Here is a 12,818-nt window from a genome sequence, read left to right as displayed (position 1 = left end):
TTTATTCTTTGTGATTTATCCGCAACTTCCTTCATAGTTTTGCATAATCCACTTTCCGGTGCTAAATTTTCTATTAAGCGTTCCCAACCTTTCATTCTTTATTATCAAACTTTTAGCCGTTTAGATCATCTACCATTTTGCTGTTTCTTCTGCATTTAATGCTACCATATTTGAATCATCGGTTATCAATCCGAGGTGGTTTCAAGAGAATTGTGTTTTTAGATGATTAAACGTTGATGGTAATATAGTGGAATATAAAAGGTTCCCCGATAACTATAAAAGAGCACGCATATATATCAAGATTATAATAAGGTTGTTTCGAGCGAAAAGTCGAAGTTGACTTGCTGAAGCTGTGACAAAATTTGCTACCTTGAAAAGGAATTGTAAAGTTATTTTAGGTAATAACAATGCCAAAAGAGCTAGCACAGATACGTGTTAAACGTTTACTCAGGTTTCGAGTGTTTTTAGGTGCATAACTATATGCATAAATCTTTTCTTTCGTAGATGAAGTGCGGTTGGTTCATCCTCTTAATTGAGGTGTTTTCAAGAATCATGAAAGGTTTAAACGCGGATTGTTATCGTCAAGATACAAATGAGGTTTAAGATGAAATCAAGTGGCAAACTTGAAGAATTATTTAGTTTCATATGTTATAATCAATATTTTAATTCATTTTAATTGTCCAATATTGGCAATCCACAGTTAGCAGTCCACAATTAGCAATTCAATAATTCATATATAGTTTAATATATAATATTCTAATTAATTAATACGTATCGTGACCCATTGTATACATGTCTCAGACTCGATCACAACTCAAAGTATATATATTATTGTAGAATCAACCTCAACCCTGTATAGCTAACTCAAGCATTACTGCATATAGAGTGTCTATGGTTATTCCAAATAATATATGTAGATGCATCGATATGATTTGTCAAAACCTTGTATACGTGTCCCGATATCTAAAGTGCGTAAAATAAATAACAGAAATTAAATGACGATAAATAAAATTACGAGAATTAAAATTGCGATAATTAAATGTAATAAGTTAGCTAGGAACAGTTAGTTAGGAACAGTTAGCGTGGATTCTTAATAAAATTCTTCTCATAGTTGAATTGTTTGTTTCTAACAAATTTTATTTTGTCCAATGTTTCCTTCATTATGTCACTTGTTGGATTCTGATAAGTCAAAATCCAAATATGAAATTGAATGAAACTGGTTATTATGTGGTGAACAGATTCGTATATCTGTGGATGTCAGTAAGATAGTAAATGGCTGTTGAATCATATTCGAAGAATGTACAGTGTAACTTATTAATGTGAAATTTAAATATTCCTCGGGTATTACCTACCCGTTAAAATATTTTCACCATTAACAGTTTGTACAAAAGAATTTTTGATTACAATCTTTATGAAAACATATATACATATATATTTTCTTCAGATATAATCGTGGATTTAATTAGTTAATATGATATTAATCTCATTTGATTTATCGTTAGAACTAGAACACATAATCTCTAAAACATTAGAGATTACATAATCGCCATGTCGAACGAAGATAAATGATGTAGAACGATATGTAGTACGATGATTATGCTCAAGGTATAGATTGTGATATTGAGGCGTGTGATGCAGATGTTGAGGTTTGTGTTGTTGGTGATACTGTTGGTGCTGGTGATGTTTTCGAAGCTGATAAGTTTTGTGATGCCCCGTACAAAACCACCGTGTATGATTCATCATCAACAGGATCATTACAAGGTCAAACACTATATGCTATTTCAAAACAAGTTTGCATTCAAGATAAAAGCTGACGTCATAACCAACGTCAATTGTTTTACAACCAAAAGCATGCTTCTATGAACAGAAGCAAATATAACAGTACGTGACCCTTAGGTCGTTACAAATCATAGTTTCAAAAGTAATAATGTTATGAATGCAAGATAAACAGTTCATGCGGTGATAACTCTAGAGCAGCGGGTGTCTACAGCAAGACTAGTACACAGCGGAAGCTAGCAACCTTACGCACCTGAGAAAAACACGCTTAAAAACGTCAACACAAAGGTTGGTGAGCTATAGGTTATGTAGTGACCCGGGAATTTCTGACCAAATTTAAACTTAATCTTAATATGATTTCGACACTAAAAGCAAAATCTGTAATGTTAAGTCTCGAAAATTTGGAAAACTATATTCATGTAATCTATTACCCTTTGACCATGCCCGACGATTCACGAACAACAAATTTTAGAAAAAGATACATATATTCATAATGATTGGAAATATACTTCGAAATGAAATATTATTTAAGTACTAGAAATAAATATTTGAATTAAAGATGTAAAATAATAAAGAGAATGATTAAGTAAATATTAAAATATATATATATATGGTTTCTATACCTAACTAATATCATATGTATATTACAATATAAATAAAATATATAAATATTTAACTAATCAATATGTGTTATTATGTATATTAGATGTTATTAAATATTACATACTTTAATAATATGTAATATCAACAAATTAAATTTACTTACAAGATAAAATATAATATTATTATTACTTTCATTAAAATATAGATTTATATTAATATCAGTATTAATAGTATTTTTAATGTTATTATATAGATATGAAACTTGATACATTTAAATTGCTATATTATTATTAATATGATTATTAGTGCTATTAATATTAAACATATTATCATTAGTAGAAAAAGTATTATTATAGCTTTTATTATCTGTATTACTATTATTGTTATTATTATTATTATTAATATTATTATTATTATTATTATTTAAATTATTATTATTATCATAATTTCAAAAAGTATCATTATAATTAAATTTATAATGTTATATTAAAATTTGCATTATCATTTAAATTAACATTCTTACTAAAATCATGTTGAATTAATAGATACTAGTATAATTTCCAAAATTATCATTTGATATTATTATTACTTATATCATTCTTATTATTAGTATTTAAGTTATTATTAGTAATATTATTAACAAATATTATTATTATCAATACAGAGATATTTGTTTATTTCTCATGTTAACTAGATTACGAATTCCAGTAACATCAGTATCTGTATCAGATTTATTATTCTTCCTTTATCTGTTATCAGTCATTATCAACTTTATATATTTCTTTGTTTTCTCCTGCTTGGCTAAATTATATGTCGACCTTTAACACTGTAACACCTTATCACATTCATGGTAAATGACAACAGATGACTCTCATTATCAATTAACAATCTCATATATCTGTTACAGCTCATAAAATATCGAAGTTAAACCAAATTCGAAGAACACCCAGATAACCTGTCCTGTTCTTCTTCATATTTTCAATTAGAAAGATTTTTTAATAAATTTCAAAATGTGTAAGTGCTGTTTTGTTAGAAATCTTTTGTTTAAACAATCTGCAAAGTTGCAGGTTCTAATTTTCCTTAACAATCGTTAATTGTCGAGTCAAAGTTTCATTCAAAAAGTCAACATAAATTGTTCATCATGAAATTCATAAATTCTTTGATGTTTTGAATTAAATTGATGAACCAGAAGGTTCATATGAACAATTTAGAACATATTTTATGTTATAAATTTTGTCTAAAACATGCTAAATTGTCGAAATGGAATCAAGCTGTATACATTTCCACAGAGACTGAATTGCAGGTTTATTTTTTTTCTTTTTCTGTTATCGATTATTTAAACCAATCTTTAAATGTTTTTATATAAAGTATAAATCCTAAAACTAATTGTTAAATCGTTGAGTAATAAATTTCGGAGTTTTAGTCGATTTGAGTTTGGAATTTGAGTTTTTGGTTTGCCTTCACGAACCTGTGTTACAGCTATTTTTTTTAAATTTTTTTTTTTTGTTTTTGTTTTTGACTCTGTTAATTTAGAATCAGTATTATAAGTTAATATCGTTTAAGCTTTGAAACCAAATCAAACTGTTAGTTATAAATTGGGTTCGGTCGATTTGGAAGTGGAATGAGGAAGAAGAAAGGAGGAACAGAATAACAAGTTAAATATATACGGGTTGTAATAATAATCAGAAAACCGGCAACAGCCGAATGGTTAGAGAGTGATTCAGGTATGCGAGAGGTCGGGGGTTCGAGCCCGGGCAAGGGCAAGTATATTTTTGGGACTCCTTTTATTTGAGGTAGTCTTTAATTATTTATTTACTTATTATTATTATTATTATTATTATTATTATTATTATTATTATTATTATTATTATTATTATTATTATTATTGTTATTTTTATTATTATTAGTACTAATTATTATTGTTATAATTGTTATTATTACTAAAGTTATTATAATTACTTAGTATTATTATTATTATTATTAAGTATTAGGATTATTATTATTATTATCATTATTTGGAACATAATAAAATTATCATTATAAACATTATAATTAATGACAAAATAATGCAACTTATTATTATTTTTGTAAATATTAGTAATTGTACCATTTTTAGTATTAATAGTATCATTATGAATATGTTTAGGATTATTACTAGTGTTATTATAAAACAATACAAGTTATTATTACTCTCACTAATATTGGTATAAATATCATTATCGTAATTATTAGTTTTAATATTATTATTATTAACATAAGTATTAATTTTAACAATATCGTTATTAATAGTAGTATTATCAATATTAAGAAAGTTATTTTTATTATTAGTAAATCATTATTATAAAAACTATCATTTTCGTTACAAATAAATATTTTGTACCTAAAAATGTACTTAATACATATATTATAATCATATTAAAAGTTTATATATCGCATATCAAATATAATAACATTATTTATATAAATACTTATATATAACGAATTAAGAATATTTCATTTAATACTAACCATATACATATATAGAAGTATATTAAAATAATCAAATATATAGATACTAAACCTTTTAAATATATACACAAACTAAATAAGTATAATATATAATTCAAGTTATACTATATAAATTTGTTCGAATACGATTATATGTATTAATATACATATGAATGATATAGGTTCGTGAATCCGAGGCCAACTTTACATTTGTCCATTGTCGTTATATGTATTTTTACTACAAAATACATTAGGTGAGTTTCATTTGCTCCCTTTTATTCTTTACGTTTTTGGGCTGAGAATACATGCAAATGCTTTATTAAATGTTTTACAATATTTATATGCGTGAATTTCATTAATCCCTTTTTAAATGCTTTTGCAATATATATTTTTGGGACTGAGAATACATGCGCTGCTTTTATAAATGTTTTACGAAATAGACACAAGTAATCGAAACTACATTATATGGTTGAATGATCGAAATCAAATATGCCCCTTTTTATTAAGTCTGGTAATCTAAGAATTAGGGAACAGACACCCTAATTGACGCGAACTCTAAAGATAGATCTATCGGGCCCAACAAGCCCCATCCAAAGTACCGGATGCTTTAGTACTTCGAAATTTATATCATGTCCGAAGGAGGATCCCGGAATGATGGGGATATTCTTATATGCATATTGTGAATGTCGGTTACCAGGTGTTCAATCCATATGAATGATTTTTGTCTCTATGCATGGGACGTATGTTTATGAGAAATGGAAATATGAAATCTTGTGGTCTATTAAATTTATGAAATAATTATTTATGATAAACTAATGAACTCACCAACCTTTTGGTTGACACTTTAAAGCATGTTTATTCTCAGGTACGAAAGAAATCTTCCGCTGTGCATTTGATCATTTAAAAGATATTACTTGGAGTCATTCATGACATATTTCAAAAGACGTTGCATTCGAGTCGTTGAGTTTATCAAGATCTTTATTAAGTCAATTATAGTTGAATATATTATGAAATGGTATGCATGTCTGTCAACTTTAGATGTAATGAAAGATTGTCTTTTCAAAACGAATGCAATGTTTGTAAAATGTATCATATAGAGGTCAAGTACCTCGCGATGTAATCAACTGTTGTGAATCATTTATAATCGATATGGGCTTCGTCCGGATGGATTAGGACGGGTCCTTTCAGTTGGTATCAGAGCGGTGGTCTTAGCGAACCATGTCTGCATTAGTGTGTCTAACTTATAAGTCGTTAGGATGCATTAGCGAGTCTGGACTTCGACCGTGTCTACGTGTCAAAAGTTTTGCTTATCATTTTGTGTCAAAAATTACCTGCTTATCATTCTTAGAGAATCATTTGCTTATCATTCTTAGTCTAGACACGTTTTACTGCATTGACTGCATGAATAGTGTATAGACAAAATTCATATCTTAGCGTATCTGCTACTTCATATCTTAGCGTATCTGTTACTGTTACTTTGCCTGACAACTTCCGTAGATTCCTCCGTAACTTATGGGATTTTAGCATTATATATGCATATGTAAATTATGTATTGCAGAGTACTAATCTACATCCTATAATCTATTTCTTATCGAAAATCCTTCATCTGATCGTACGAGATGAATACTGCAACCAGTTCGAGTCCCTCAGATTACAATAGCTATTTCGGTAGTTATTCCGACAGCTATTCCGACATAGATGTTCACCTAAGCTCCGAAAACAGCGTCATCAGCATGAATCAACCAATCAGCCATTATCAATTCATCTGATGGGTTCGTAGTCGACTTAATTAATGGAAACGCGCAGAAGGTAATCCCTTCCACCAACCGAATTCACCTCTTGACAATGAACCTGAAGCGTTTACCGGCGAACCTGTTCGAAACACCATTTTTCAGTCTCATTTCCAGGGTAACTCGACAAGATTATATTCTATCCACAACTCTGAACCTTATTCACCCGCTCGTTCCGACCGACAATCATCCTGGAGTAATAAATCAACGAACTTCGCGCTCGAATAATCAATTCGGAGAATATGGTGGAAAATGTACCAGCTTCAGCAACATCACCGGCACCAACAGTACCATCAATAACAGCACCAGTACCATCAACAATCCATGCTTCAATATCATCATCTGTACTTTGAGTATGATCTTCGTTCTACGTATCGTTCTACCTCATTTATCTTCGTTCGACATGGCGAATATGTAATCTCTAAAGTTTTAGAGATTATTTATTCTAGTTCCAACCGAAAAGCAAATGAGTTTAATATCATATTAACTCATTAAATTCATGAATACATCAGAAGAAAATATATATGTATATATGTTTACATAAAGATTGTAATTAAAAATTCTCTTGTACAAACTGTTAATGGTGAAAATATTTTAACGGGTAGGTAATACTCGAGGAACATTTAAATTTCACATTAATAAGTTACATTGTACGTTCTTCGAATCTGTTTCAACAGTTATATACTATCTTACTTACATCCACCGATATACAAATCCGTTCACCACAGAATAACCATATTCATCCAATTACATATTTGGATTTTGACCTATCAGAATCCAACAAGTGGCATAATGAAGAAATAATGGACACAATAAAAAAAATTGATTAGAAACAGATTAATTAACAATATGAAATTCTATTAAGAATCCACACTAACAAAATCCTAGCTAACTGTTCCTAGCTAACTGTTAATTCCGTATTACCATTTAATTATCGCAATTTATTTATCGCAGTTTATTTATCGCAATTTACATTCTCGCAATTTTATTTATCGTCATTTAATTTCTGTTAATTACTTTACGCACTTTATTTATCGTTATTTAATTCCTGTTATTTATTTTACGCACTTTAAATATCGGGACACGTATACAAGGTTTTGACATATCATATCGACGCATCTATATATATTATTTGGAATCACCATAGACACTCTATATGCAGTAATGATCGAGTTCTCTATACAGGGTTGAGGTTGATTCTCAAATAATATATATACTTTGAGTTGTGATCGAGTCTGAGACATGTACACGGGTCACGATACGTATTAATTAATTCAATTATTACATATTAAATTATATATGAATTATTGGACTGTCAACCGTGGACTATAGACTGTGGACTAATAACATTGGATAATTAAAATGAATTAAAATATTGATCATAACATATGAAACTAAACAATTCTTCAAGTTTGCCACTTGATTTCATCTTAAACCTCATCTGTATCTTGACGATTACCATCTACGTTCAAACCTTTCATGATTCTTGAAAACACTTCAATCGATAGAACGAACCAACCGCACTTCAGCTATGGAAGAAAAGATTGATGCATATAGTTATGCACTTGAAAAACTCTCGGAAACTGAGTAAACGTTTAACACATAGCTGTGCTAATTTATTTAGTGTTATTATCACCCAAAATAACTTTGCAGTTCTTCTTCAAAATAGCCAATTTTGTCACAGCTCCAGCAAAACAACTTTGACTTTTCGTACAAAACAACCTTATTATAACGTTGATATATACGCGAGCTCTTTTATTGTCACCAGAGAACCTTTCATATCCCACCATGTTACCATCAGCGTTTAATCATCTAAAAACACAATTCTCCTGAAACCACCTCGGATTAATAACCGATGATTCAGATATCATAGCATTAAATGCAGAGGAAACAGAAAAATGATAGGTGGTCTAAATAGTCAAAAGTTTGATGATAAAGAAAGGAGTGTTAGGAACACTCGATAGAAAATTGAGTATTGAAAAACAGATTGAGCTACCCATGAAGGAGACCAAGGACAAATACAAGGACCAAACCCTATATTCAAAGGATTCAGGTAATTCTGGATCTGTTGAAATCTTTAGAGAATATCTTGCTCCGAAGTCATGTTAAAATCTTGCGGAAAATCTTTCTCCATCAACCATTGAACTTAGAAATTCCAAAATATCATCATCAATATCTTCGATATTTCTGAGGATATTTTCATAAATATTCTCGTTTGAGATTATATACCATTTCGTGCTTCCTGTGTATCATTATATTGGAAACATTCAATAGAAAATTTAGAACCGAAAAGCAGATTATGCGAAACTATGAAGAAAGCCGTGGACAAATCACAAAGAATAAGTTTGACTTCAAAGAATCCAAATTATTCAATGTCTGCTAAAGTCTTTAGTGAATATCTTGCTCCTTACTCTAAACCCTTGCAGACAATAGTTTCTATCATCCTTTGATCTTAGATATTCAAAGATATCATCGTATCTTTCATTAAAAATATCCTCCATATTTCTGAAGATATTTTCATAACTATTCTTATCTGAAATCATTAATCCCTTCGTGCTATCAGTGTTACATCATATAGAAACTGTTAGTTTCTATATTCTGTAAACTTTCAAGCTTAAAATATGATTGTTATTGAAGTAATGTTGGGAACTGATGCATGAGTTAGTATAATATAATGACACTTGATCAACGTGATTATATTACAGTAAGTCATGCTGATTTTCTAATGAAACGTGATGATTCACAGACCATAAATTCATCATGAGTCATGTTACATAACTCTTTCATTCTACATAACCTCCGAACATATCAAGAAGAATATATTCTTGATAGTTCTATCTTATGTAAGATTGATTTAAGCTGTTGTAATTGGGTAATCGCTTCAGAATCCGATGAATGTTTTACAAATTTTGGACCAATTTTCTTACAGTTATTTTGTTTATTACTTTATGCATTTTACTAAACAGGGAAATAAATGAGTTGCGTTTGCTTAATAAAATATCTATTTTTGTGATGATTATCTTTTGTTCATTGTGTCATAAGTCATAACGACCAATTTTTTTTCATTTGTCAAAGTTAAGTATTATAAATCTTTTTTCTGTCTCTTTTTTTCTTCATTTAGGATATCAGTACGAATTAACTGGATGAACTACAACACAATTTTGGCGATGTTTGATATTGCGCTCAGGGGCGGAGCCAGGATTTGACGATGGAGGATTTGACGATGGGGGAGGCTTACTCGAAAACTAAGAGAGCAAAACCAAATATAAAAATGCTACTATAAAGTTTGCGGTACGAAATCTAATATGGCCCATCTAAATGCTTGATAAGCATACTTGCACAATATGTTTTAGTTAATATTATTCCGTATTCAGGTTTACAAGTTAACCCAAACAATTGAGTTAAATGAATAATTGGGGGAGGCTTACTCAAAATAATCAAATATGGGTTATTAATATTTCATTAGAATTGGACCTATTGGGAGAGGCTCAGCACCCCTCCGTCCCCTCCCTGTCTCCGCTACTGATTGCGCTGTTTGGCTTCTCCTATGTAAAGTGCTAGTCTGTAAGACGAACTACGTTTATTCAAGGAAATATAACTATGACCTATGAACTCTACAATGACTTTTTTCCTACATTTTGTGACTTATGCATTGGATGTTGTACTTTTTGCTAGTTCACAGCATTGTGATTCAGATACTTTTATTAAGGATATATCTAAGGATCATATATATATAATGTATGAACGAATTATATTAGTAAATGTTTGTAGCATTTTCTCAACATTTAACCACAGACAGTGACACTTGTGTGTTGTACATTAATCAATGTACAATGCATTTTGTTTGAGTTATTCAAGTATTGAAAATATCTGATGCCACAAATCAAGGAATTGTGTTTGAAAATTAGGCCGAATTAAAGTTTAAATATAATAATTTCGCGTAGTTGAGAATGTGAGTATCTGATTGGGGTGACAGGCTGTTCCAAGACTTTACATAGATTAGATTATATATAAAAAAATAAATAACATGATCTAGCAAATGGAGTGACCATTGTCCAGTTTGGAAAACAAGAAGTCCACATCTTGGGTGCTATTATTATCTTACAAGCCTGTTTACTTTTTTGTCAATTAAGTTCTATATGGATAAATATAGCAGTATTGATATAGAATGACTGTATGTAGTAATCAATAAATTAATAATCTTGTTTACTTTTTGTGCCGAATAAAAAGAGTGAGTGCTAAAAATGACACTTTTACCCTTTTATTAATTAATTAATTTAATATCCACCATCAAAATAAGAAGAAAATTTAGAAAATACGCACGATCCTAAATTATACAATACGGAGTACAGCCAATCGATTGGATTTTCTTATAAATTTCATATATGTTCTCAAGCTTTTTAATCACTGATTATAAAATTTATCGCCTATTTTTATGGACAAATTCCTTCATATCCATTCACGACAAAGCTCAATTCATTAACATTGTTATACATAATTAATTTGACAAAAAGATCATTCACCGGTCATTATTTTTGCAAAAATAAAAAAGTTAAAAGCACAACTGCACGAAATGTAAATGAAATTATCAAACTCAAGAAATTAAAATCACTTGCAGATATTTTACTCAGCTTTCTTGATTTTACAAGAAAACTAAAAACACTCTCGTTTCTAGATCTGAAAGGTGACTTGACTCAATTAAGGTTTTAGATGATAACTTTTTATAATTGATCTGCTTTACAAGTTAAAGGGTAAAAAGAGAAGTGAGAGACATGAAAGAAATGGTGAAGAGGTGGGTAATAATGGAAATATGTGAACTAAAATATGGCCAGATGGGGACAACACCCTTTTTTTGGGTGTCTCAAAAAGCTTTCAATTCAGCTCCACTCAAAAATTAAGTCATAAGTAAACAGCATATGCAACTGACCGAATAATCTCCTCATACCATTAATCTTCATTAATCCACAAGTAAACAGGCCCTAAAACTCAAACGGATATCCGTCGTTTTCTTTTTTTCTAATTGTCGTTCCGTTCATGATATATTAAATGTTTCCCACTAACATTCACAAACGTATTCTAGTCCAGCCGGTTAGGTGTTGTGTTTCTGGCCGAAAGGTCCCCGGTTTGATTCTGGGTTTTTATTTTCTGTGCGATTTTTTGGGGGATGCCACGTGGGTATTACGTGTCTTGCTAGGTGGTTTTAACTATCCCTTTTCTATTCCCTTTTTTCCTTTTCTGCTTTCTTTTCCTTTTCACTTTTTCATTTACAGACGTGTTTTCTTTTTCCCTTTCATCTTCCATATCCAATTTCTACACCTGCATGTTTCTATTTCCTTCGACTTTTAGGGTTTTCAGATACCGATCACCGTTTATTGTTGCTGTTACTTTATCTATCGTCTCTTAGCTACAATCGGGTATGTTTTTAGATTTTAGTTATGATTTTGTTTTGCTTTTCATACTACCGTAATGCTTTTTACAAATGAAATTGCTGTTGTTTTTTCTATTTCGTTTCGGATTACATTCTAAATGGGTCAATGGTTTAGATGGGTTAGTAGTTCAGGTATGTCAATTTGGTGATTATTTATTGATTTAACTAGCGATTCTTGCTTCCGAAATTACTGCTATACATGGAATTGTGTTTTGCATTTAGGAAATTTAATTGAAACTTGAGACCTTAAAAGTATTGGTTGTTCCTGTTTATCTACCGCACATGTGCTATTTAGCTGATAACGATCAAATTGGTTGATTTGGCTGTTTATGTAATGCATATGTGCTATAGATACTTTTATGTTAGGAGAATTATATGGTGTGGTTCCTGTTTTAGGGTTCTGGTCTGAACATTTTTGTTTGCAGCCCAATTTATTTGATTTTAAGTGCATAACAAAGCTTCTTATTACTGATGAAAACAGTTAATTGTCGAAATCTAGAATGACTGTTTTTGGGTTGTGGGCTGCATTTCTAGCAATTAGCAATACTGTAATGTTGATAGGGATACTATTTTGATAGATGATAGGTTAGGATTTTAGTTGCATTTGTCGTTTGTGAAGATAATTTAGTATGTTTCTGTATGGAAGTGGTGCCAAAATCAAATAGCGAATATCAAGTATTCAGAGAGCAATGTGGTAACTGAATGGAAGCATGATATTGATTTGATTGTTGAAT

The sequence above is a fragment of the Rutidosis leptorrhynchoides genome, chromosome 4 (assembly GCF_046630445.1).
Source record: "Rutidosis leptorrhynchoides isolate AG116_Rl617_1_P2 chromosome 4, CSIRO_AGI_Rlap_v1, whole genome shotgun sequence".
NCBI lineage: Eukaryota > Viridiplantae > Streptophyta > Magnoliopsida > Asterales > Asteraceae > Rutidosis > Rutidosis leptorrhynchoides.
This window is presented reverse-complemented; position numbering follows the sequence as displayed.